This window comes from Hyperolius riggenbachi, chromosome 1 (assembly GCF_040937935.1).
Source record: "Hyperolius riggenbachi isolate aHypRig1 chromosome 1, aHypRig1.pri, whole genome shotgun sequence".
Taxonomy (NCBI): domain Eukaryota; kingdom Metazoa; phylum Chordata; class Amphibia; order Anura; family Hyperoliidae; genus Hyperolius; species Hyperolius riggenbachi.
In genome coordinates, this window is record NC_090646.1 from 75,498,237 (window position 1) to 75,524,010 (window position 25,774).

Here is a 25,774-nt window from a genome sequence, read left to right on the forward strand (position 1 = left end):
GTGAATACAGGAAATTCCATAGAGATCATTGCAGCACTTTACATTTTACAGTAACATATTTTGGTTGCAGGGCAGTTTCTAGGCTAAATTGCACCCAGGACGAAAGTGTAAAAATTGCGCCCCCTTCCCCCCCCCCCCCCCCCACCCCCATGGACTTGTGAACCCTTACTCTTTAATGATAGTCATACAGCCACAGCTATATCTGCCTACTTACTAGTGACCAGCCGCTCGTCCGTGAGGAAGCAGGGACCTGGAAAAGACACAGGTGAAGAGAACTTGGAAAGCCGACTCCTCTATGGGCGCTGCGCACTAACAGCCTGCAGTACCACTACAGGACATCAGGTGTCATCACGCGATGGTGACGATGACTTGACAACGGATGCAGGCAGCCCAGGAGGGGTCAAGGAAGGTGATTGTACTGGTAATCATCTTCTTCCATTTGGCTGCGCGTCACCAGCTCCCTAGCGGTTATGTCCTTCTGCTTGCGCCCCCCTTCTACTACTTACTGATCTGCGCCCAGGGCGGTCGCCCTGCCTGCGCTGCCCAAGAAACAGCCCTGTTTGGTTGCTTTACTATACTGCGGTTTAATGTACTATCCTGTGATTTAAATACTACTAACAGTATCAACGAAATGGGCCCGACGCATTTAATTTTTTCTCCTTTCTTTCTGTACATAATTGTTCATCTTCTGTTTAAAATAACTTTTCCCTGGTGCTTCCATGGCCACTTACCAGGGGCGTAGCAATGGGTATAGCAACCATTGCAGCCCTACGTCACAGGGGGCCCGCTGCTGAGAGGACTTTTTTTTTTTTTAATTATGCCAGCCCGAGCCCCCCTCCCTCATCTTGGCGCTCCCCTCCCTCACCTCGGCAGCCCCCCCCCCCCTACTTTTATCAGCGGGGAGAGAGCGGCATATACAACAGGCTCCGCAGGGTAATCAGCTCGCACCGCTTCCTGGTTTATTGCGAGCAGCAATACAGAGGAGACACCGTAGCCTGGGAGCTGGACCTCTAGCGCCTGATTACCTCACCGGAGCCTGCTGTATATGCCGCTCTCCCGCCGCTGATAAAAGGAAGGGGGACCCCAGGTGAGGCAGGGGGGATAGGAGTCGGGCCCCTAACCCACTAAACTACCTGGCTACTTACCCTCCTACCCGGCTACCTAACTGCCCACCCTCCCACCCAGCTACCTAACTGCCCACCCTCCCACCCAGCTACCTAACTGCCCACCCTCCCACCCAGCTACCTAACTGCCCACCCTCCCACCCGTCTACCTATCTGCCTACCCTGCCACCAAGCTACCTATCTGCCTACCCTTCTACCTAACTGCCTACCCTCCCACCCATCTACCTATCTGCCTACCCTGCCACCCAGCTACCTAGCTGCCCACCTGGCTACCTATCTGCCTACCCTCCCACCCGTCTACCTATCTGCCTACCCTGCCACCCAGCTACCTAACTGCCCACCTGGCTACCTATCTGCCTACCCTCCCACCCGTCTACCTATCTGCCACCCAGCTACCTAACTGCCCACCCATCTACCTATCAGCCTACCCTCCCACTCGTCTACCTATCTGCCTACCTTCCCACCCGGCTACCTAACTGCCTACCCAGTGCAGTGGCTGCACTGAAAATAGTGTGCCAGCCTGCCCAACCACCCTCCCTCCAGGTAATTAATGTTAGCCCACTATAGACCTGGCTACATATACTGCATTTTGTGGGGAAATCTGGCGCCAATCTGATTGCATTTTGTGGGGAAATTTGGCGACAATCTGATTGCAATTTGTGGGGAAATCTGCATACAATCTGATTGCAATTTGTAGGGAAATCTGCCGACAATCTGGTTGCAATTTGTGGGGTATTCTGCCGACACTCAGGTTGCATTTTTTGGGGAAATCCGCCAATCTGGTTGCATTTTGTTGGGAAATCTGCCGACAATCTGATTGCATATTGTAGGGAAATCTGCCGACAATCTGGTTGCATTTTGTGGGGAAATCTGGCAAAAATCTGTTTGCATTTTGTGGGGAAATCTGCCGACAATCTGGTTGCATATTATGTAGAAATCTTCTGACAATCTAGTTGCATTTTGTGAGGAAATCTGCCGACAATCTGGTTGCATGTTGTAGGGAAATCTGCCGACAATCTGGTTGCATTTTGTAGGGAAATCAGATTTCCCCACAAAATGTTTGGGTGGGAGGTCCATGGGGTTGGAAGGTCGTGGGGAGGGCCCATAACTTTTTTTTTGCTATGGGGCCCAGTCATTTATAGCTACGCCCCTGCCACTTACTATGGTTTTGGCCCATAGTATGCTGCCATGAAAATGCACCAGGAAAATAAAATTTCCGATAGGTAAGTATTAATTATCCTGTTTCAGCACTCTGCACAAATTTTGCATAGATGTATTTTCGCATCAAAATTTGCAATTACAATGCAAAATTGCAATGGGAAATTATAGGAAAAATCATAATTATTTCTCTGTAATTTTAATTATTTTAATTATTTCCCGTAATTTTCAACTTTAGCGATTAAGCCCCCATACATGCTATTGCCACCAAAATGACTACATATGGTAAGGAGAATAGTGGGTACAAGTACTTTTTTTTCCAAAAATAACTTGTCATTTTTGAGAAAATCGATTTTTAAAAATGCAAAGGAAAAATAGTATTTAAAAACCATTTTTTCTTTGCATTCTGAAAATCGATTTTCTCAAAAACTACAAAGTCTTTTTTTTTTTTTTTTTTTTTTTTACTTTACACTCTATTCTCCTTCACGCATGCATGAAAAAAGGGCGTCAGGAAAAAAGAGCCCAGCTGGATAACGAATAGGCGCTGGTGGATAACAAAATCTTAATAACGATAAACATTGTTGTCGAACTTGGTTAACAATAAATACCGTTTTAAAAACGGGAAAAATAATGAAAAGATATTAACGTTAAAAATCGTTATGTAATTCAACAATACAGCTTAACCCAACCCTACCCTCACACAGAGCCATCCCCTGGTGGTGCCTAAAACTAACCACTCCCCTGGTGGCACCTAACCCTAACCACTCCCTAGTGGTGCCTAATCCTAACCTCCCCGTGGTGCCTGACCCTAACCACTCCCCCTGGTGGTGCCTAACCCTGACCACTCCCTCTGCAGAAACACCCTTTTACACATAGAAACGATAATATCTTTGATAACATAAAATCTGTACATACAAACAAAATAATATGACAAAAACTATAACGTTGCAAGCTTGTAAAACAATAACATACTTCAAAAACTGTAATGTTCCAATGTTGTTAAAGAAAACCTGAACTGAAAATTAAAAGTCAAAATAAACATACACACGTCATACTTACCTCAAGTGTAGTCTACTTATTAATCTCTTTCTCCTCTCCTGCATCCTGTTTGTTTATCTTGATCAATGGAATTCTCCATCCTGCATTTTAAAAATGGCACTGACCCAATAACAGGTTCCTGGTCAGCACACTGTTAAACTGTATATCGCCCACTTGAGCCATAGAGAAACATGGACATTACCTTGCTCATCAGTTGTCCTTTCAGTTATAACTGACAGCAACTGATATATAACGGACAGCAACTTATATATTTTAGTTCTGTCAAAATCTTATCAAAACTGGAAGGAATACTTGTTAGGAGAAAATGGTGAGCTTCTGAGAGGAACTGACAGCAAGGTAAGTATGTAATATTCATTTGCAGGTACATCATGTGTTTATCTTGCATATCAGAAGAAAAAAAAAGTGTGCTTCCTCCGTCACTGACTTGGTACATTTATTTGCAAGTAGTCCCATACAGACAATGTGGAGTGAGATATAACACATTAAACGTTGTATACCTGTAAGTGCCACATGCAGGTTGCTGGTGTTGGAGGTGGGAGTAGGGGACAACAGTGGGCCTAGCGACGGGCGTTTCACGTCCACACGGATGCTTGGTCACGCTGCGTTCCACTATGGGGTGAACGTGAGAAATCTGCAGTGTATGGGCGGATAGCTCCGCCCCCTTTCGGCGTCACGTTGTGATAGGAGCTCAATTATTTATTTTTATTACCTGTCAGACTGAGTACGTAGTATATGTACTTGTATGTCCCTGCAGACGTTTCTACATTGGACAGACGACACGCCTCCTTAAAAAAGGATTTGAAGAACACACATGTTCGATCAAAAGTGGTAAGGGATGTGCTTGATTCATCTCCCCTTCTGATATGCAAGATATGCCAGACTTTTTTCTTATGTACAAGCGGAGCACACGTCAAGCAAGTCAGTGGAAGAGAGAGCAGGTCGGGGGTATCTGTGCTTGCCACTAGTAGATCATTTCTCACGTTTAAGTGTCACGCTAAAAGGGGAAGTGCCACATTTTCTTTCTTTTCTTGGCAATAACATCATGGGTTTATTTTACAATAATTTTACTTGGTTCAGGTTTCCTTTAACGATATTTATCGGGCACCCTTTTTTCTGCTTTTTTCGCCGTATTAACGATAATAGCATTAGAGTGTATGGCGGCGCCCTTTTCATCCACTAGCCCCCGCCACCCTTTTTTCCTGCTACCCTCCTACGTAGAAATTTTGGTGACAGTAGCATGTACGGGGCTTTGAAATTCACTGCTAAAGTTGGCACGAAATTAAGCAAAAAATTACGCAAAATTACGAATGAGTACACGAAATCAATTGTATTCACAAATCATAATTACGTATGGGCGTAATAGAGAAAATGTATGCAAAATTTCATGCAATCATAATCAGCTGATTACTATCATCACTAATTGTCATTCCGGGCCAGTATATCTACGCCCTGCCAGACTTCATATGAAGTATCAGGAACGCAAACGCATCAATGCTGCCTTTTTTGCAGCATACGTTTTCGATCAGTTAGCAGTTTTTGTGGGTTTTTTTGGCTGAGGGGGAAGCAGGCAGGACGGGGGTGGCAGCGGTCAGCGGGAGGGGGGACGTCCCCCCCCCACCGGCGTACCTACCGGGGATGCGACCCCCTCAGCCGCAGGGGGGCCCGGGGCTGCTCTGGGGCCCGCTCACTGTGCGTGGGGGGAGCGCTGCTCTGGACCCCCCAGCAAGGTGCTCAACTGGCTGCAGCGTCTAATTGACGCTGCGCCAGTTCATTCCCCGCAGCCCCGCTCCAGCAGCCTGCATAGTCTCCGGCAGGCAGAGCAGGGCTACGGAAAGATGGCCACCGAAGAAGCCCTACACTGGAGACTATTTGTGTCTCTAGTACAGGGCTTCGGCAGCCATCTTGCCGTAGCCCTGCACTCTGCCTGTCAGCGCGGGAGATGTGCTGCAGGAGGACTCGGGGAGCTGCGAGCCAGATGCCGGGAGAGGAGAAGACTTCTGTCAGGTAAGTGAATATTGTTGTTTTTTTCACAGGTGCATTTTTTTTTCTAGTGTCTGCTGCCTACATTGTGATTTTCAGGTGTCTGCTGCCCACATTACGATTTTCAGGTGTCTGCTGCCCACATTACGATTTTCTGGTCACTGCTGCCCACATTACGATTTTCTGGTGTCTGCTGCCCACATTATGATTTTCAGGTGTCTGCTGCCCACATTGCGATTTTCTGGTGTCTGCTGCCCACATTGCGATTTTCAGGTGTCTGCTGCCCACATTGCGATTTTCTGGTGTCTGCTGCCCACATTACGATTTTCTGGTGCCTGCTGCCCACATTGTGATTTTCAGGTGACTGCTGCCCACATTGCGATTTTCTGGTCACTGCTGCCCTCATTGCGATTTTCTGGTGTCTGCTGCCCACATTACGATTTTCTGGTGTCTGCTGCCCACATTACGATTTTCTGGTCACTGCTGCCCACATTACGATTTTCTGGTGTCTGCTGCCCACATTATGATTTTCAGGTGTCTGCTGCCCACATTGCGATTTTCTGGTCACTGCTGCCCACATTACGATTTTCTGGTCACTGCTGCCCACATTGCGATTTTCTGGTGTCTGCTGCCCACATTACGATTTTCTGGTCACTGCTGCCCACATTACGATTTTCTGGTGTCTGCTGCCCACATTATGATTTTCAGGTGTCTGCTGCCCACATTGCGATTTTCTGGTGTCTGCTGCCCACATTGCGATTTTCAAGTGTCTGCTGCCCACATTGCTATTTTCTGGTGTCTGCTGCCCACATTACGATTTTCTGGTGCCTGCTGCCCACATTGTGATTTTCAGGTGACTGCTGCCCACATTGCGATTTTCTGGTCATTGCTGCCCTCATTGCGATTTTCTGGTGTCTGCTGCCCACATTGCGATTTTCTGGTGTCTGCTGCCCACATTACGATTTTCAGGTGTCTGCTGCCCATATTATGATTTTCTGGTGTCTGCTGCCCACATTGCGATTTTCAGGTGTCTGCTGCCCACATTATGATTTTCTGGTGTCTGCTGCCCACATTGCGATTTTCAGGTGTCTGCTGCCCACATTACGATTTTCTGGTCACTGCTGCCCACATTGCGATTTTCTGGTCACTGCTGCCCACATTGCGATTTTCAGGTGTCTGCTGCCCACATTATGATTTTCAGGTGTCTGCTGCCCACATTACGATTTTCAGGCGTCTGCTGCCCACATTACGATTTTCAGGTGTCTGCTGCCCACATTGCGATTTTCAGGTGTCTGCTGCCCACATTACGATTTTCTGGCCCACATTACGATTTTCTGGTGAACACTGCCCACGTTACGATTGTCTGGTGAATGCTGTCCATGTTACAATTTTCTGGTGAACGCTGCCCACATTACGATTTTCTGGTGAACTCTGCCCACATTACGATTTTCTGTCCCACATTACGATATTCTGGTGAACGCTGCCCACATTACGATTGTCTGGTGAATGCTGTCCACGTTACAATTTTCTGGTGACTGCTGCTCACGTTACGATTTTCTGGCGAACTCTGCCCACATTACGATTTTCTGGTGAACTCTGCCCACATTATGATTTTCTAAAGGCCCACATTACGATTTTCTGGTGAACTCTGCCCACATTACGATTGTCTGGTGAATGCTGTCCACGTTACAATTTTCTGGTGACTGCTGCTCACGTTACGATTTTCTGGCGAACTCTGCCCACATTACGATTTTCTGGTGAACTCTGCCCACATTATGATTTTCTAAAGGCCCACATTACGATTTTCTGGTGAACTCTGCCCACATTACGATTTTCTGGCCCACATTACAATTGTCTGGTAAAATGCTGCCCACTTTACAATTCATTTACAGTGAAACGCTGCCCCATTACGATTATTTGGCACCTATGGGGGGGGCCCCATCCAAATATTTGCAGGGGGGCCCAGTGATTTCTAGTTACGCCCCTGCCCCCCCCCCCCCCCCTCACCTAGGTCCCCCGTCCCCGCTACCCTCTCCAGCTACATGCTGCAAAAATGTAATGTATAGCAGCGGCGAGCGGGGAGCTTACCTCCTTCTCCTACTACTTACTCTGCTCGCCGCGTAACTGCCTGCAATGCTGCCCTCTATACTTCAGAGGTTGGCATTGCAGGCAGCGGCACGGCGAGTGGAGGAAGTAGGAGGAGAAGGAGGTAAGCTCCCTGCTGCTATACATTACATTCTTGCAGTATGTAGCTGGAGAGGGTAACGGGACGGGGGACCAGGTGAGGGAGGGGGGGACCTCCCCGCTGAACGCTGCCACCCCATTCTGGCTGCTATACCCCTCCAGCATGGCGGCCCCCTCTCTCCCCATAGGCTGTGACACAGAAACGGATCTGTTTCTGTGTCCAAATCTGCCTGTGTAGAGGGGAATCCGTTTTTCCATAGACTGCCACTAGCAGATCCGGACCTTCCGGGACGGTTTTAAAAACGGGTCCCCGCACACGCAGACGGATCCGTTTTCTTGTGGGGTAAAGACAGCTGCTATTTTTAACATTGCTATCCGTGGCTCCGGTTTTGATCAGGTTTTAAAAATGGAGCCACAGATACGTTTCCGGGCCTAGTGTGAACCAGCCCTTATGCAGAAATCGTACATTTCCAAAAAATTCTGCTGAAAGGCACTTCTCAGAATGCCAGGTTGGCATTATCGACCATCCCTATTTGTCACACTTTAACAAAAGTTAAAGTGACGTGAACTCTTGCGCAGGACAGAAGGAGAACACAGAGAAACGCTCCTTGTATGTATTTAGAGAGCTTAGCCTGTCTAATTCCACCACATCTGTGACTAATCACCACTGTAATTTGAGCTCTTCAGCTGTGTCAGCGGGATGCCTCAGTAGAGCAGCTAATTTGTAAACACAGGATGTTAAACCTATGTCTGCTTCCATGAAAGCAGGAAGTAGACATTGCAGATGTATTGCAGGATTCTTATCAGCTGTAGCAAACAAATGTTTTATTTTAAGGTTATAATGCTGTTGCTTATCTTCTAGAGCAGAGAGGAAGTTCTAAGTTCAGGTACGCTTTAAGGTTTTGCAGTTATCATTCATACCACAAATGTGCTGCGTTTCTATGAGGCCTGATCCTAATGGGATTACGTAGTATGAAACAGATGCTGCAGGAGAAATACAAGTGTCTCTAATAGGATTAGATGTATAGTACACAGTGTCATAGCAGGAATATGGCAGTGGAATGCGCAGTGGAAGCAGTAGAAAGTTCAGGCTGTGGGTTTGCCGTCTCCCAGCCGTTTCCACCATCTTCCTCCTCGCGGCGTCTTGGACAGACAACAAAGAGGCAGCCATGACAGGAAGTGTCCTTCTGCTAATCCCTCTTTCTGATACTCCCCATCCCAGCAGACGGGGAAGTGAGAGAAGATCATACAAACTGCCATATCAAAGGGCTTTAATTATTTGCCTAGTTCCTTTAAATTATCTCTTCATAAAATGCTTGTCAGAGATGGGTGAAAGGAAGAAACTTCCCTTTGCTCATCTCGCTGGATAGTGTGCTGGTTAAAGGGAACCTGAACCGAAGTGGGAAAAAAAGAGTTTCACTTACCCGGGGCTTCTACTAGCCCCCTGCAGCCGCCCTGTCAATCAACAATCCTCTGGTCCCCCGCTGTGGCTAAGTTTCATTTTGCTCCGACTGGCCAGTCAATGGCCAATGCACCTGCGTGGCTCTGGCAGAGCTCGTTCTCATTCATGCTCCCGTCTTGGGAGCGTCTTGCGCAGGCGCAGTAGGAGAAGATCACCTACCGCACCTGTGCAGGACACTCCCAGTGATTGGGAACCAGGATGCACTCGAACGCAGAGGCCATTCAGGGCAAAATGAAATTTAGCCACAGCAGGGGACCGGATGATCGTTGATTGACTTTGCGGGCACAGGGTGGCTGCAGGTAAGCTAAACTCTTTTTCCCCCCTTTGGTTTAGGTTTCCTTTTAGGAGCTCTTCCACTGACACAGGAGACCAGGGTTCGAATCTCGGCTCTTCCTGTTTAGTAAGTCAGCACCTATCCAATAAGAGATCTTGGGCAAGACTCCCTGACACTGCTAAAGCCTATACAGTAGCAGGACACCCTAGTGGCTGACGCTTTGAGTCCACCAGGAGAAAAGTGCAATATAAATGTTACTTGTCTTGTCTATTTCTTATATAGACATGATCAAAGGTGTACCATATATTATTATCATTGATCAATGCAATGTTATTATCCATGCAAACGTTGCAGGTCAATAGGCAACCTTATCTCCTGTACATGCAGAAGGTATAGGAATGTGGGTGTCTGGGCTTAGAATTAGCCCTGGGCCCACAGCCAGTGGGTTTGTTAATTGCATGACATTAGCATGGTAATGAGCCCCTTTCCCCCATCCATTACATAGGCCTCTGTAACTAGGGAAGGCTGCTTGCATGTCAATCAGGCCCCATCCCCAGCACTTATCAGCCACAGCATCTATGCAGTGACTGGCCGCCCTCCTCTCTCATTGCCACTTAATTGGAGTGAAACTATAGCAAGCGCTCAGGTGATAATGTGTCTGCATTTACTGCTTGACTGATCTACCCAGGATCCTCCATCCTAGCTTCATTAAGTGCCCAGTGTTGGCTGAGGGTCTGAGCCCCCTAGCTGTGAGTGTCAAGACTGGTTTCCTGCATGCTAGACACAGTGCCCAGCGCTCCGCAGGAAACAGGTGGCAGCGCTCACTGTGCTGGAAGAGCTGACACTTTGCAACAATACAAACAAGGACTACTACAACTAATAGAAGTTAGTGCAATAAAGAAAAGCAATTCCCATGAGTACAGTAGCAGCAGTGTTGTACCATGTTAGCCATCAGTAAAAGCAGGAAGTTTTGAATCAAGATGATACCATTTATAGGCTAACTTAAACGTTTACAACTTGCGGCAACTTAAAGGACACCCGAAGCGAAAATAAACAAATGAAATAAACGATTGTATCTATGTTCCTTCTCCTAAAAATGAATTTTTTGTTTAAATCTACTTTTAAGTTGTAACTGTTTTATCGTTTTTGCTCAATGACACATTCACTGAGGTATGCCAGAGCTAAAATGTATGAACTATTGACCCTTTTTATCTCTTTCCTGTTCTCAGAAGCCATTTTCTGCTAGGAAAGTGTTTTATAGTTGGAATTTCTTATCAGTGAGGATCACACTGTAGTCACTTCGGGCTGGTGCACACCGAGCGGCTTTTTGGGCGTTTTCAGATCCGCTTGCGGCTGCGGATCTGCTTGGTCAATGTATCTCAATGGGGTGGTGCACACCAGAGCGGCAGGCGTTTTGCAGAAACGAAAAATGCCTGGGTGAGGCATTTTTTGGATTTCGGATGCGTTTCTGCCTCAATGTTAAGTATAGGAAAAACGCAAACCGCTCTGAAAAACGGCACTTCAGAGCGGTTTTGCAGGCGTTTTTGTTACAGAAGCTGTTCAGTAACAGCTTTACTGTAACAATATATGAAATCTACTATACTGAAAACCGCAGCAGCAATCCGCAAAACGCTAGCAAAACGCCTCATAAAAATAAAAAAAAAGCGTTTAAAAATCTGCTAGCGTTTTGCGGATCTGCTAGCGGGTTTTGGTGTGCACCAGCCCTTCCTGTCTGATTCAGGACTGAGTCAGCCACTTACATACCTGATATTTAACTCTTTCAGGCAGAGAAAGCAAAAAAGGAACACAGCATAGTTATTTGTGTGCGAGGCACTGTACATACACATGTCTATCTCATCATGTCACACGTCACTTCAGGTATCCTTTAAAGAGTAACTGTACTAAAAAAACATTATGAATAAAATTGCTTATTTTTTTATTTATTTACAATATTCATACAAATATACATTATTTAGTCAGTATTTACACAGTGTAAAATCTTTCCTTACCTTGATTTACAGGACAGGCGCAGCTCTGCGTAATGTTTGTTTGTTTACTCAGAGTTCTAAAGCCAGTAGAAAATATTCCTGGTCTCCAGAATGCTCTGGGGAAGGGGGGATTTCACATAACTAATTAGCTTAGGCCAGGGTTGTCAAACTCAAATGCAAAGTGGGCCGAAATTGAACACTAGGACCAAATCGCAGGCCAACCTCAATGTCTAGTGCCCCCTCCCCATCCCCTTTGAGTAGACACAGCAATCAGGCACATAATCATACAATCCATATACTCATGCACTTAGAGGTTAAGCATTATCCCTCCCCTATAATCGACTGTGCTGCTAGCCCTCTGATTTCCTCAGTTTCTACACTGCACACATCATACATCCCAACTTTTTGAGATGAGAAAAATGGACACTTAAGCCATGCCCCTGCCACACCGCTGGCCACACCCTCACCACGCCTCTAGTCATGCATACCATAAAAATTTCATAAGAAAAATATGTTGTTTTATAATTTAAACCACACTGGTCCTTTCTATCCTGGTTAATTTTCCTTCATAGTAACATTTTAAAATTAGTAATAGATCAATTTAAAGGATGGGAATAAAGTTTAGAGTCAATCAAACACATTTTTAGTATAGAAATATATATATACTTATATAGAAAGGGGGACAAAGTCCTGAAAGAGGGACAAATGAGGGTGAAAGAGGGACAGAGGGACAGGGCTCGAAAAGAGGGACTGTCCCTGCGACAAAGGGACAGTTGGGAGCTATGCACACATTTAGACTCTAACATCTGCCCCAGACATGATTGCATAAACATAGACAAGATTGCATAAACACGTGAGGCAACTAAAGTATTTTTAAAAACAATTCCTTAATTTTGGTCTCGTTTACATTAGAGGCAGTTTCTGACTTTTTTCAAGTGCAAGCAATTTTTAAAATCGCCCCTAAAACGCTTCTGCAATGAATGTCTATGAGAAGGTTCATATCCGCGTGGTTTGTGCGCTGTGCGTTCAGCAAAGTGGTACCTGGACTAATTTTGGGGCAATTTTGCCTCAATGGAAGGTATAGGAAGAGTGCTAAATGCTCACAAAATCACTTTGTGGGGCGATTGCGCTCGAGTTTTAAAAAATAAATACATTGTATTTTTTTCCAGGTCAAAGAGTTCACTTCCTGACTTGCGTCAGGGAGTAAATTAAAAGAACGCTTGGGAAAAGCGTTTAGAAAATTGCTTTTCACTAAAACGGAACGCCCACCCAAGTGCCGGGAATCGAAAAAAAAATTGCTACAAAAACGCAATGTAAACGAGCCTTTTAGGGGCTCAAAAGTAATTGACTCAAAGGCTATTTCAAGGGCAAGTCTGTTGTAATGTCATTATCAGTTAAGCAGATAAAAGGCCTGGATTTTATTTGAGATGTGGTGCTTGCATGTGGAAGATTTTGCTGTGATCACAAGATGCGGTCAAAGGAACTCTCCATGCAGGTGAAAGAAGCAATCCTTAAGCTGCAAAAACAGTAAAAACCCATCCAAGAAAGTGGCAAAATCTACACTTTGGTGCACCCTGAGAAAGAAAGCAAGCACTGGAGAACTCAACAAAGCAAAAATACTTGAACATCCATGGAAAACGATAGTGGTGGATGATCACAGAATAATTTCCATGGTGAAGAGAAACCCCTTCACAACAGCCAAATAAATGAGCAACACTCTCCAGGGGACCTAACTGTACATTCAGTCACTGGATGTGAAGCGCCTAAAGCAAATGTTCTTTATAATTAAATGTAAAAACCTAGTGTCAAGTGCCTCACAACATCACCGAATTCACAATGACTGATTGCTATATTCTCCTCAACTATGCCCCTTTTCTCTTCATAGAATAGAGCAAGCTACCCAGCAATGGGCAAGCAGCCTGATTGTACAGTGATCTGATCTCTCCTCATTCTGTCACCCGAAGCGATCATTATTTTCGGGCAACATCTGTATTGTGGTTAAAATGCCAAGCAGTCCTCATTCTAAATACTCATGCAATCTATATATATATATAATAAAGTGCCTCAACCTTCAAGCAAGAAGAAGAAGTAGCGCCCTGCCCCCAGGGCCGGTCCAAGCAAGAAGAAGGGGCTGGTCCAAGCAAGAAGAAGAAGTAGTGTCATATCAAACCAAGGGCAAAGAGGGATAATTTGCATATTCAGTAGTAGTGCATTGTGGGTAACCACAAATGTTCACTTATAGCGGAATTATTGCAGATTTGCTTCTGTTTTAAGAAGGAAAATTACACCAAGCTTTGCTTTTTTTAGTAGGAGGGCTTTTTGGTCTCTTAACCTCCTATACATTCTTAGTAGTTTGGGTTACCCTGAGCTGCTTGGTTACCCTGTTGTACTGGTCCAAGCCCTATCTCATACAGCCTTATCAATCCCTGCTATGTACTGATGAGGACCAAATGTCTGAAATAAACTGTCACATGTGGGTTTGATATGACTGTGTAAAACTTAAAGCTATAGGCTTGCTTGACTTGCCAAGGGTGAAAAATAATAATTTGCATAATTAGTAGTGGGGCATTGTGGGTAATCACAAATGTTCACTTATAGCTGAATTATTGCATATTTCCTTCTGTTTTAGGAAGGCAAATTACACCAAGCTTTGCTTTTTTTAGTAGGAGGGCTTTTTGGTCCCTTTTATCCCCCTATACATTCCGTGTGGTTTGGGTCACCCTGAGCTGCTTGGTTACTCTGTTATACTGGTCCAAGCCCTATCTCATATTGCCATATCAATCCCTGCCAAGCACTGATGAGGACCAAAAGTCTGAAACAGGCTGTCTACATGTGGGTTTGCTATGACTGTGTAAAATTTAAAGCTATATGCTTGCTATACACCACCTCTGGATGCTTGCTTGGCTTACTAAGGGGGAAAGGGGGTAATTTGCATATTTAGTAGCAGTGTATTGTGGGTAACCACAAATGTTCACTTATAGCTGAATTATTGCAGATTTCCTTCTGTTTTTGAAAGGCAAATAACACCAATACAGTATGCGGCATTGCAGGAAGTGACGACAGTGGAACGCACGATGGAACACGGAATAGGTGAGTCATCCCCTCCCGCTGCCTCTTACTAATAGTGGCGGCTGCTACTGTGCTTAAGCAGGAGGGGGAGCGCACATGGGGGACCCAGGTGAGAGGGGGGGGGGGTTCCTGCTGAGCTTAAAGGGGAACTTCAGCCTAAACAAACATACTGTTATTAAGTTGCATTAGTTATGTTAATTAGAACAGATAGGTAATATAATCTTTTACCCACCCTGTTTTAAAAGAACAGGCAAATGTTTGTGATTCATGGGGGCTGCCATCTTTTTGGTTGAAAGGAGGTGACAAGGAGCATGAGACACAGTTCCAACTGTCATGTGTCCTGATAACTCCTCCCAGCTGCACACATTAGGCTTCAAATGTCAAATTCAAAATGTAAAAAAAAAATTGCACCAAAACAGCAGAACGAGAACAACATCAGAAATCCCATCATGCTTTGCACAGCATAAGGGGAAAACTGCCCGGGCAGTTTTCTTCTGTGCAGCTAAAAATGAGGCTTGTATAAGAGAAACAAAGTTCTGATGCTGTGAAACTGTTAACTTCTTGACGACCAGCTAACGCCGATCGGCGTAAACTGGTCGTCTGCGGGTTACCACGGAAACGGCCGCTCGATCGAGCGGCCTTTCCATGTCAGTTCACGGAGGGTGTCTCCGTGAACAGCCGGAGAGCCGGCAAAATGTAAACACGCGGGGAAGAAATCCCCGCTGTCTACATCATACGGCGCTGCTGATTGGCAGGGGATCGCCGGCATCTGATAGGCGGAAGCCTATCCTTCAATGCGCAGGACGGAACTCCGTCCTGCGCATTATGGAGAGAGGGAGGGAGGGAGGTAAGGAGGCAGAGGGCGGAAATGGCTGCGGAGGGGGGCTTTGAGGAGCCCCCCCACCCCCCCGCAAAACGCAGATGGCCGGCGGCGATCAGACCCCCCCGGCAGGACATCCCCCTAGTGGGGAAAAAAGGGGGGAAGTCTGATCGCCCTGGCATAATACTGAAGATAGCCCACGCAGCACAGATCACCCAATACAGCCCTGGTCGGCAAGTGGTTAAAAAAACACCAGGCCTTTTCAGTGCTGCTGAGTCGATTTTTAGTCTGGAGGTTCACTTTAAGCTGGAGGTAGAGCACACTTCGGGGACCCAGTTGAGAGGGGGGGTCCAACCCCCCTCCTTGCTGCTGTGCCCAATACCCCCTTCCTGCCCTCTACCCTCTTATGCGGCGGATACTACGCCGCGGGTCGGCTAGTTATCTATATTTAACAGACATGGCTTGTCACAGGTGACCTTGCACAAGACAACCTATAGAGGGAGCACTGGTCCCAAGTCCATCCCAACTCAACAGCAAGTGTCCTGCCTGCACAAAAGACTTCTGCCACCATCAGCATCTTTATATGTCGTATTCAAGTACTTCTGAGGCAGCAACTAGTGAATAATCTTTATTTTACCTATTTATTCACTACTAGCTGATGGATCGGCATTGCCCAGGTATGTATTTGGCTGGTGTTGGCTCCGCCCACTTTTCTAACCCTAACACACAATTACTCAAATACTCAATGACCTAGTTTGTAAGCTTTGCTGTCTTTGACATCAATAATTTGCATTGAAATAAAACAAATCTGGCTGTTTGTGGCTCCACCCCCTTTTCTGAACTTGAGCCACAGTCACCCAATGACCAACTGTACCAGGTTTGAGGCTGGTGCCATTAACAGTGCAAGAATGGCAGCAATTAAATATTCCCCTTGAAAATCAATATATGAATTTTGATTGGCTTTTGGAGACTACACCCACTTTTCTGAATATTAATCCATCACCCAGTGACCAACTGTGCAAAGTTTGAGCACCCTACTATTAACAGTGTAAGAATGGCTGCTGTTTACATTTCCAGTGATATTTGTATTTGTCTCCGCCCACTTTTTGGTTATAAGGATAAAAAGTATCCTATACTTTATATTAGGTAATATACTATGTGTGTGCCAAATTTCATTCAAATCCGTTGTTGCATGATTGGGTAACAAACATCCAACCATCCAAACTTTCACATTTATAATATTAGTGAGATAAGCTTATTTTTTAGTTACTATAATAACTGGTAGGGGTGGAACCCACTAGGAATCGTGCAAGCGCTTTTAAATTGTGCAATCGCTGTGTGCATCGATTCTAAGCTGATTGCGCTCCAATTACAATCCAAATTGGATAAATACATTGATTCCGATTAGCGGGGTTTTTTTTTAAATAAACTTTATCAGGTGTCCCGATGTCCGGTTTCCGTCCTTAGCCCCACTCCCTAATGGAAAAGGTCATAGGTGCTTTTCCTCGACCAATCAGAGGAGCTCCTGTGATCGCTTCTGCTAGGGGGCGGGGCTACTTGTGGAAGCCAGATATCTAGACACTCGGTAAGTATAAATAACATTTTAAATTCTAAACGCTCGGCTCCCGAATCGCTACAAAATCAGTTTTTTAAAGTGATTTTGCAGCTCTTCTATACACAGCACTGAGCGAAAACGTACTCAAAATGCTGCATGTCATGCAATTGCGATAAACTCTAATTGCAATCGCACTAGTGGGTCCTCATAGATTTAAATACATTGGCAACGGTTTTGCGATCCCAAAAACGCTGCCAAAATCGTTCCCAGACCTCAGGGTCAGTCACATGATGATCAGGAATGATGTCATGAGAATGTGTCTATTTGTGAAAGATTTTTCCCCCATAATACTATTTCCAGCATTTGAGAAAAATGAGGGATGGCTTCAGACATGATTGCCTGGAGGAATTTCGCTGTGATCAGAAAGCAGAACAGCATGCACGTTCCCTCGCATCGTGACAGCCCAGAGGAGTGATCGTCCATCTGGACCCCCATCCAGCCACGACATTCTCCAGCCAGGTGCCCCGGCAAGCTGCCATCGAGAAGACAACAGAGGAGGAGGGGAAGGATTAGAACGCATGGTAAACACAGCGAGTGCAATCACATATTCCCCATTCCCTCATAACGGTCACACACCTTCCAACTTCTGAGAGGAGACAGAGGGACACCGCGTACATCAAAAAAGGGCGTCGGGAAAAAAGGGCGCGGGGTGTAAACGATAAGCAGTAATACCGTTTCTAAAAATATTGTGTTGTATTTCGTTTACAGTTAATGTTTTACAAATGTATAAATCATTAAATAATGTGTATGGAATCGGCAATTGTTAAAACGTTAATCTTCCCTGTTTTAAAAGTGAAACTTGTTATAATTAAGTTTGTTAAAAAAAAACGATAATACATGTTTAATCGTTATAATTGTATATTATTGTGAATAACCTTCATTTATCATTTATTCTTATAATACAATCTGAAAATATTGTTTATAACGATGATATAAATATAACTACATTCGTAATAAGTGTTGTAAAACATTAGTAAGTATTACTAAAATTTTACTAAAACTAAACCTAATCCTACTCTCGCTGTACCTATGCCTAAACCCTAAACCCCCCTGGTGGTGCCCAAACCTAAGACCCCCCTGGTGGTGCCTAAACCTAAGACCCCCCCTGGTGATGCCTAACCCTAACCACCCCCTGGTGGTGCCTAACCCTAAGACCCCTCTGGTGGTGCCTAACCCTAACCACCCCCTGGTGGTGTATATTGTACTGTAACTATACCTAACCCTACTCTCACACAGAACCCTCCCTGTATCTATTCCTAACCCCTAGACCCCCCTGGTGGTGCCTAACCCTAAGACTCCCCTGTTGGTGCCTAACCCTAACCACCCCCTGGTGGTGCCTAACCCTAAGACCTCCCCTGGTGATGCCTAACCCTAACCACCCCCTGGTGGTGCCTAACCCTAAGACCCCTCTGGTGGTGCCTAACCCTAACCACCCCCTGGTGGTGTATATTGTACTGTAACTATACCTAACACTACTCTCACATAGAACCCTCTCTGTATCTATTCCTAACTAGAGTTGGGCCGAACGGTTCGCCGGCGAACGTGGTTCGCGCGAACTTACGTTTTGCGGAAGTTCGGTTCGCCCCATAATGCACCTGAGGGTCAACTTTGACCCTCTACATCACAGTAGGCAGGCCCAGTGTAGCCAATTAGGCTACACTAGCCCCTGGAGCCCCACCCCCCCTTATATAAGGCAGGCAGCGGCGGCCATTACGGCCACTCGTGTGCCTGCATTAGAGAGAGTAGGGCGAGCTGCTGTCTGTCTCTAGGGAAAGATTAGTTAAGCTTAGCTTTTCCTGGCTGCATACCTGTTCTGTTCAGTGAGCCCTCAGCCCACTGCATACCTGTACTGTGATCCTGCCACTGCATACCTGTTCAGTGATCCTGCCACTGCATACCTGTTCAGTGATCCTGCCAGTGCATACCTGTTCAGTGATCCTGCCACTGCATACCTGTTCAGTGATCCTGCCAGTGCATACCTGTTCAGTGATCCTGCCACTGCATACCTGTTCTGTGAACCCGCCACTGTATACCTGTTGTGTTCAGTGGACCCGCCACTGTATACCTGTTTAGTGAACACGCCACTGCATACCTGTTGTGTTCAGTGAACCTGCCACTGCATACCTGTTCTGTGAACCCGCCACTGTATACCTGTTCTGTTCAGTGGACCCGCCACTGTATACCTGTTCTGTGAACCCGCCACTGTATACCTGTTCTGTTCAGTGGACCCGCCACTGTATACCTGTTTAGTGAACACGCCACTGCATACATGTTGTGTTCAGTGAACCTGCCACTGCATACCTGTTGTGTTCAGTGAACCTGCCACTGCATACCTGTTCTGTGAACCCGCCACTGTATACCTGTTCTGTTCAGTGGACCCGCCACTGTATACCTGTTTAGTGAACCCGCCACTGTATACCTGTTCTGTTCAGTGGACCCGCCACTGTATACCTGTTTAGTGAACACGCCACTGCATACCTGTTGTGTTCAGTGAACCTGCCACTGCATACCTGTTCTGTGAACCCGCCACTGTATACCTGTTCTGTTCAGTGAACCCGCCACTGTATACCTGTACTGTTCAGTGAACCCACCGCATCAGTGCGCATACCTGTGCAGTTAAGTGAACCCACCTACCTACGTGAGTGCACGCAGTGTGATATACCACTCCGTGCATACCCGATATGGACAAAACAGGTAGAGGAAGAGGTAGTGCCAGAGGCAGAGGAAGGCCACCCGGCAGGTCTGCGCGAGGTCGTGTAAATGTAATTTCGTGTGGACCTGGCCCACAGTACAGTGCTCGGAAGAAGGCACGTCCCATCACGTCCCAAGATTGTCAGGACGTGGTTGAGTATTTAGCGACACAGAACACCTCATCTTGCTCAGCCACCAGCGCTACTACTAGCACCACTTCCGCTGCATTTGACACTTCGCAAGAATTATTTAGTGGTGGTGAAATCACTGATGCACAGCCATTGTTGTTACAGCCAGATGAATTTTCACCAGCTCATATGTCTGCGTTACGCGGCAACACTATGGATGTAACGTGTAAGGAGGATGAAGGACCTACACGTTTGGATTTTTCTGAGGCAAGCGAAGCTGGGCAGGATGATTACGATGATGACGATGATAGGGATCCTCTGTATTTTCCCAATAGAGGAGATGAAGAGGGGGACAGTTCAGAGGGGGAGTCAGAGAGTAGTAGGAGGAGAGAAGTTGCTGAAAGAAGCTGGGGCAGCTCTTCATCAGAAACAGCTGGTGGCAGTGTCCGGCACCATGTATCGCCACCTATGTACAGCCAGCCAACTTGCCCTTCAGCATCAGCTGCTGAGGTCCCCATAGTGCCCACATCCCAGGGTGGCTCAGCGGTGTGGAAATTTTTTTATGTGTGTGCCTCAGATCGGACCAAAGCCATCTGTTCGCTCTGCCAACAAAAATTGAGCCGTGGAAAGGCCAACACTCACGTAGGGACAAGTGCCTTACGAAGGCACCTGCAGAAAAGGCACAAACAGCAATGGGATGGCCACCTGAGCAAAAGCAGCAGCAGCACACAAAAGAAAAGTCACCCTCCTTCTCCTCTTCCTCCTTCAGGTGCATCATCTGCTTATGCCGCTTTCTCCCTTGCACCTTCACAGGCACCCTCCTCCACTCCGCCTCTGCCCTTGAGCGGTTCCTGCTCCTCTGCCCACAGCAGCAGTCAGGTGTCCGTGAAGGAAATGTTTGAGCGGAAGAAGCCACTTTTGGCCAGTCACCCCCTTGCCCGGCGTCTGACAGCTGGCGTGGCGGAACTGTTAGCTCGCCAGCTGTTACCATACCGGCTGGTGGACTCTGAGGCCTTCCGTAAATTTGTGGCCATCGGAACACTGCAGTGGAAGATGCCAGGCCGCACTTATTTTTCGAGAAAGGCCATACCCCAACTGCACCGTGAAGTTGAGAGGCAAGTGGTGTCATCTCTTGCGAAGAGCGTTGGGTCAAGGGTACACCTGACCACGGATGCCTGGTCTGCCAAGCACGGGCAGGGCTGCTACATTACCTACACAGCCCATTGTGTGAACCTGGTGGTGAACCATGGCAAGCAGGGCGCAGCGGACCAAATTGTGACACCTCCACGGCTTGCAGGCAGGCCTCCTACCACCTCCTCTCCTCCTGCTACATGCTCTTCGCTGTCCTCCTCCTCCTTGGCTGAGTGGCAGTTCTCCTCTCCAGCTACACAGCCCCAGCTCCGCAGGGCCTATGCTGCATGCCAGGTACGACGGTGTCACGCCATCTTAGACATGGCTTGTCTCAAAGCGGAGAGTCACACTGGAGCAGCTCTCCTGGCTGCTCTTAAGAAACAGGTGGATGAGTGGCTGACCCCGCACCACCTGGAGATAGGCAACGTGGTGTGCGACAACGGCAGCAATCTGCTTGCCGCTTTGCATATGGGGAAGCTGACACACATACCCTGCATGGCACATGTCATGAATCTAGTTGTTCAAAGATTTGTGGCAAAGTACCCTGGCTTAGCGGATGTCCTGATGCAGGCCAGGAAGTTCTGTGGGCATTTGAGGCGGTCTTACACAGCCATGGCACGATTTGCAGAAATTCAACGGAAAAACAACATGCCGGTGAGACGCCTCATTTGCGATAGCCCCACTCACTGGAATTCGACCCTGCTCATGTTCTCCCGCCTGCTAGAACAGAAGAAAGCCGTCACCCAGTACCTCTACAACTGGAGTAGAATGAAACAGTCTGGGAAGATGGGGATGTTCTGGCCCGACAACTGGACACTGATGAAAAATGCATGCAGGCTCATGCGGCCATTTGAGGAGGTGACCAACCTGGTGAGCCGCAGTGAGGGCACCATCAGCGACTTAATTCCCTACGCTTACTTCTTGGAGCGTGCTGTGCGTAGAGTGGCGGATGAAGCTGCGAATGAGCGTGACCAGGAACCGTTACGGCAGGAACAGGCATGGGACCAATTTTCATCAGACCCAGCTGTTTCCTCAACACCTGCGGCAGCACAGAGGGGGGAGGAGGAGGAAGAAGAGAGGTCGTGTGCAGAAGACGAGTCAGACTCAGAGGATGATGAGCAAGGTGTTTCTTTGGGGGAGGAGGAGGAAGAGGCGACAGCGGCAGGAGAACGTCGCAGGGGGCTGCTCAACCTTCCCGTGGTATTGTTCGCGGCTGGGGGGAGGAGGTTGACTTACGTGACGTCACTGAGGAAGAGCAAGAGGAGATGGAGGGTACTGGATCCGACTTTGTGCAGATGTCGTCTTTTATGCTGTCCTGCCTGTTAAGGGACCCCCGTATAAAAAACCTCAAGGGGAATGAGCTGTACTGGGTGGCCACACTACTAGACCCTCGGTACAGGCACAAAGTGGCGGACCTGTTACCAACTCACCGGAAGGTGGAAAGGATGCAGCACATGCAGAACCAGTTGTCAACTATGCTTTACAATGCCTTTAAGGGTGATGTGACAGCAGAACGCCAGCAAGGTACCACTGCCACTAATCCTCCTCCCGTGTCCACGCAGTCAAAGACACAGGACGCTCCAGCGATCTCATGGTGATGTCGGACATGCGGACGTTCTTTAGTCCAACGCCTCGCCGTAGCCCTTCCGGATCCACCCTCCACCAACGCCTCGACCGGCAGGTAGCCGACTACCTGGCCTTAAGTGTGGATGTAGACACTGCTGTGAACAGCGATGAGGAACCCTTGAACTACTGGGTGCGCAGGCTTGACCTGTGGCCAGAGCTGTCCCAATTTGCCATCCAACTTCTCTCCTGCCCTGCCGCAAGCGTCCTCTCAGAAAGGACCTTCAGCGCAGCTGGAGGCATTGTCACAGAGAAGAGAAGTCGCCTAAGTCACAAAAGTGTTAAGTACCTCACCTTTATCAAAATGAATGAGGCATGGATCCCGGAGGGCTGCTGCCCGCCCCAAGACTAAGTCAGTCCCCGCACACACAGCATCTCTGCCTGCACGCCGTGTGACTGGCTGCCTGGCCTGCCCCAAGAAGACTAAGTCGCTCCCAGTCCCTCCACACAGCATGTCTGCCTGCAGGCCGCTTGACTACCTTCTCCGCCACCACCAACAGGGTCCGGGACTGCAGGCGGATTGCTGATTTTTTTAGGCCGCTGCTAGCAGCGGCCGCTGTAATAATTTTTCTGGTGCGTGTACATGATTGCCTAATTTTTCTGGCTGCACTGCGGGCAGCTGCAACAACAAAAGAAAAGGCATGTACATGCGCCCATTCCCCTTCGTGATCATTACCTTGCCGTGGTGAAGGGGCTTGCGTATCACAATGAAGCAATGACCGGCGCCTAGATGAGTGTCTCGGGGGGCACACAAAAGATAATAAGGTCGTTGCCTCATTGTGGTCAGACCAAATTTGATCAGCTGGACAGTCACTGTTCTGTCATTCAGCTACATCAGCCAGGCCGGCGACCATATGGGCTGTAAAGCCACCAAAACCTGCACTCTCGCCATGGTGCGCACCAGTCCAGCACGGCCGTCACTACACAAACAGCTGTTTGCGGTGCGTTACACGGTGAGTTTGGTGTGTCAGTGTGAAGCAGTACCTTAATTACACTACCTGATTGATGTATACACATGCAAGATGTTTTAAAGCACTTTAGGCCTGTCATTTAGCATTCAATGTGATTTCTGCCCTTAAAACGCTGCTTTGCGTCAAATCCAGATTTTTCCCGGGGACTTTTGGCATCTATCCCACTCCGCCATGCCCCCCTCCAGGTGTTAGACTCCTTGAAACATCTTTTCCATCACTTTTGTGGCCAGCATCATTTTTTTTTTTCAAAGTTCGCATCCCCATTGAAGTCTATTGCGGTTCGCGAACTTTAACGCGAACCGAACGTTCCGCGAAAGTTCGCGAACCCGGTTCACGAACCTAAAATCGGAGGTTCGGCCCAACTCTATTCCTAACCCCTAAACCCCCCCTGGTGGTGCCTAACCCTAACCACCCCCTGGTGGTGCCTAACCCTAAGACCCCCCTGGTGATGCCTAACCCTAACCACCCCCTGGTTGTGCCTAACCCTAAGACCCCTCTGGTGGTGCCTAACCCTAACCACCCCCCTGGTGGTGTATATTGTACTGTAACTATACCTAACCCTACTCTCACACAGAACCCTCCCTGTATCTATATCTAACCCCTAGACCCCCCTGGTGGTGCCTAACCCTAAGACCCCCCCTGGTGGTGCTGGTGCCTAACCCTAACCACCCCCCTGGTGGTGCCTAACCCTAACCACCCTCCTTACTGATCACTTTATTATGTGGATAATAATGTTTTACAAATAGTGAGTGTGACTGTAAAAAAATATATTGCAATTTACGTTACGTACTAATCACTGTATTTTGTGAATAATAATCTTTTACAAACATTAAGGAATAAAAATGTTAAATAATTTTATTGTGTGGATAATAATGTTTTACAAATAGTGACTGTAAAAAATATATTGCAATTTACGTTACGTACTGATCGCTTTATTTTGTGAATAATAATGTTTTACAAACAGTAAGGGATAACATTTTAAATAATGTTTTAGTTAAATACGATAAATATGTTTAGTATTTTTATAAACGTTATTCGTCACGGGCGCATTTTCTAAACTTAAATCATCACAAGCACAGTTATAAAACATTAAAAATCTCCAGGCGCCATTTGTAAATCGTTAATAATCTCCGGCGCCCTTTTTTCCTGTTCGGCGCCCATTAAATAATATTTATTATGGGAGTGAATGGCGGCGCCCTTCTTGTCCACTAGCTGCCGGCGCCCTTTTTTCCTGTTACCTGTTACCTTCCCCAGGTTTTCAGACTTTAAAGTCTGGAATTCCAGATGTGTACCAGAGGCGGGGCCGGCGCATTGGTGAGTGGCTGTGTGGGCGTAGGACGTCTGCAGGAGACCATTAGAAGCCCCGGGTAAGTTCAACTCCTTTTCCCCCGACCCCCCTACAGTATTCCTTGAAGTATAGTGATTAAGATGTGGAATCAATTGCCACAGGAAGTAGTTATGGCAAATTCTATACCTGCATTTAAGGGGGCTTAGATGCTTTCCTTGCGTTGAAAGACATCCGTGGCTACAATTACTAGGTAATGCCCAATGATGATTTTATCTGATTGCCACTGGAGTCGGGAAGGAATTTTTTCCCTTTTGGGGCTAATTGGACCATGCCTTGTAAGGGTTTTTTGCCTTCCTCTGGATCAACAGGGATATGTGAGGGAGCAGGCTGGTGTTCTACTTTGTTCTATGGTTGAACTCGATGGACGTATGTCTTTTTTCAACCCAAATAACTATGTAACTATGTATAGGTGAGACAAATCCTCAATTTCTTTGAATCTGAATTCCAATTTAAAAAGGTTCTTGAATATCTCAAATCTTTTGAATCCTGTACAAATGAACTGTGTGATCCGTGGTAAAGTTGCTCCCAGTATAGGCAGCCAGGTATAGTTGCCCCCAGTATAGGTAGCCAGGCATAGGTGCCCCCAGTGTTGGTAGCTAGGCATAGGTAGCCAAGTGTAGTTGACCCCAGTATAGGTGGCCAGGTATAGTTGCCCCAGTATAGGTAGCCAGGCATAGGTGCCCCCAGTGTTGGTAGGCTGGTAGCCAGGCATAGGTAGCCAAGTATAGTTGACCCCAGTATAGGTAGCCAGGTATAGGTGCTCCCAGTATAGGTAGCCACAGGAATAGGTGCCCCCAGAATAGGTAGCCAATTATAAGTGCCCCAAGTATAGTCATGTGGTGTTTGGAAGCATACTCCAGCAAGTTTCACCTCACTTTGGGTTAGATGCAATAAACTGTGTAAAGTTGCAATTTTACCGTTACTACCGCCTGTTGAGGACCACCCATTATCCCATTAGTACCATGCACATTGCTATGGAAATGCGACGTGAATTACCATAGCAACACGCAGCTTACCATGGCAACGCTCGTTGACAGGCGATGCTCCACAGGAGGTAGAAACGTATGCAGTTTATTACATCGGGCTCTTTATGTGCTTGATATACCTTCTTGTACTGTATGTAGAAGGAAGAATACACACATCGCTGTT

At 47.0% G+C, this 25,774-nt stretch overlaps 1 protein-coding gene across 2 annotated transcripts in view; it reads left to right on the top strand.

The window, feature by feature from the left end:
- Nucleotides 1–25,774, top strand: part of LOC137545532 (fatty acid-binding protein 1, liver-like) — a 226,034-nt gene that overhangs the window by 62,084 nt on the left and 138,176 nt on the right. The gene's annotated exons all lie outside the window — the stretch shown is intronic.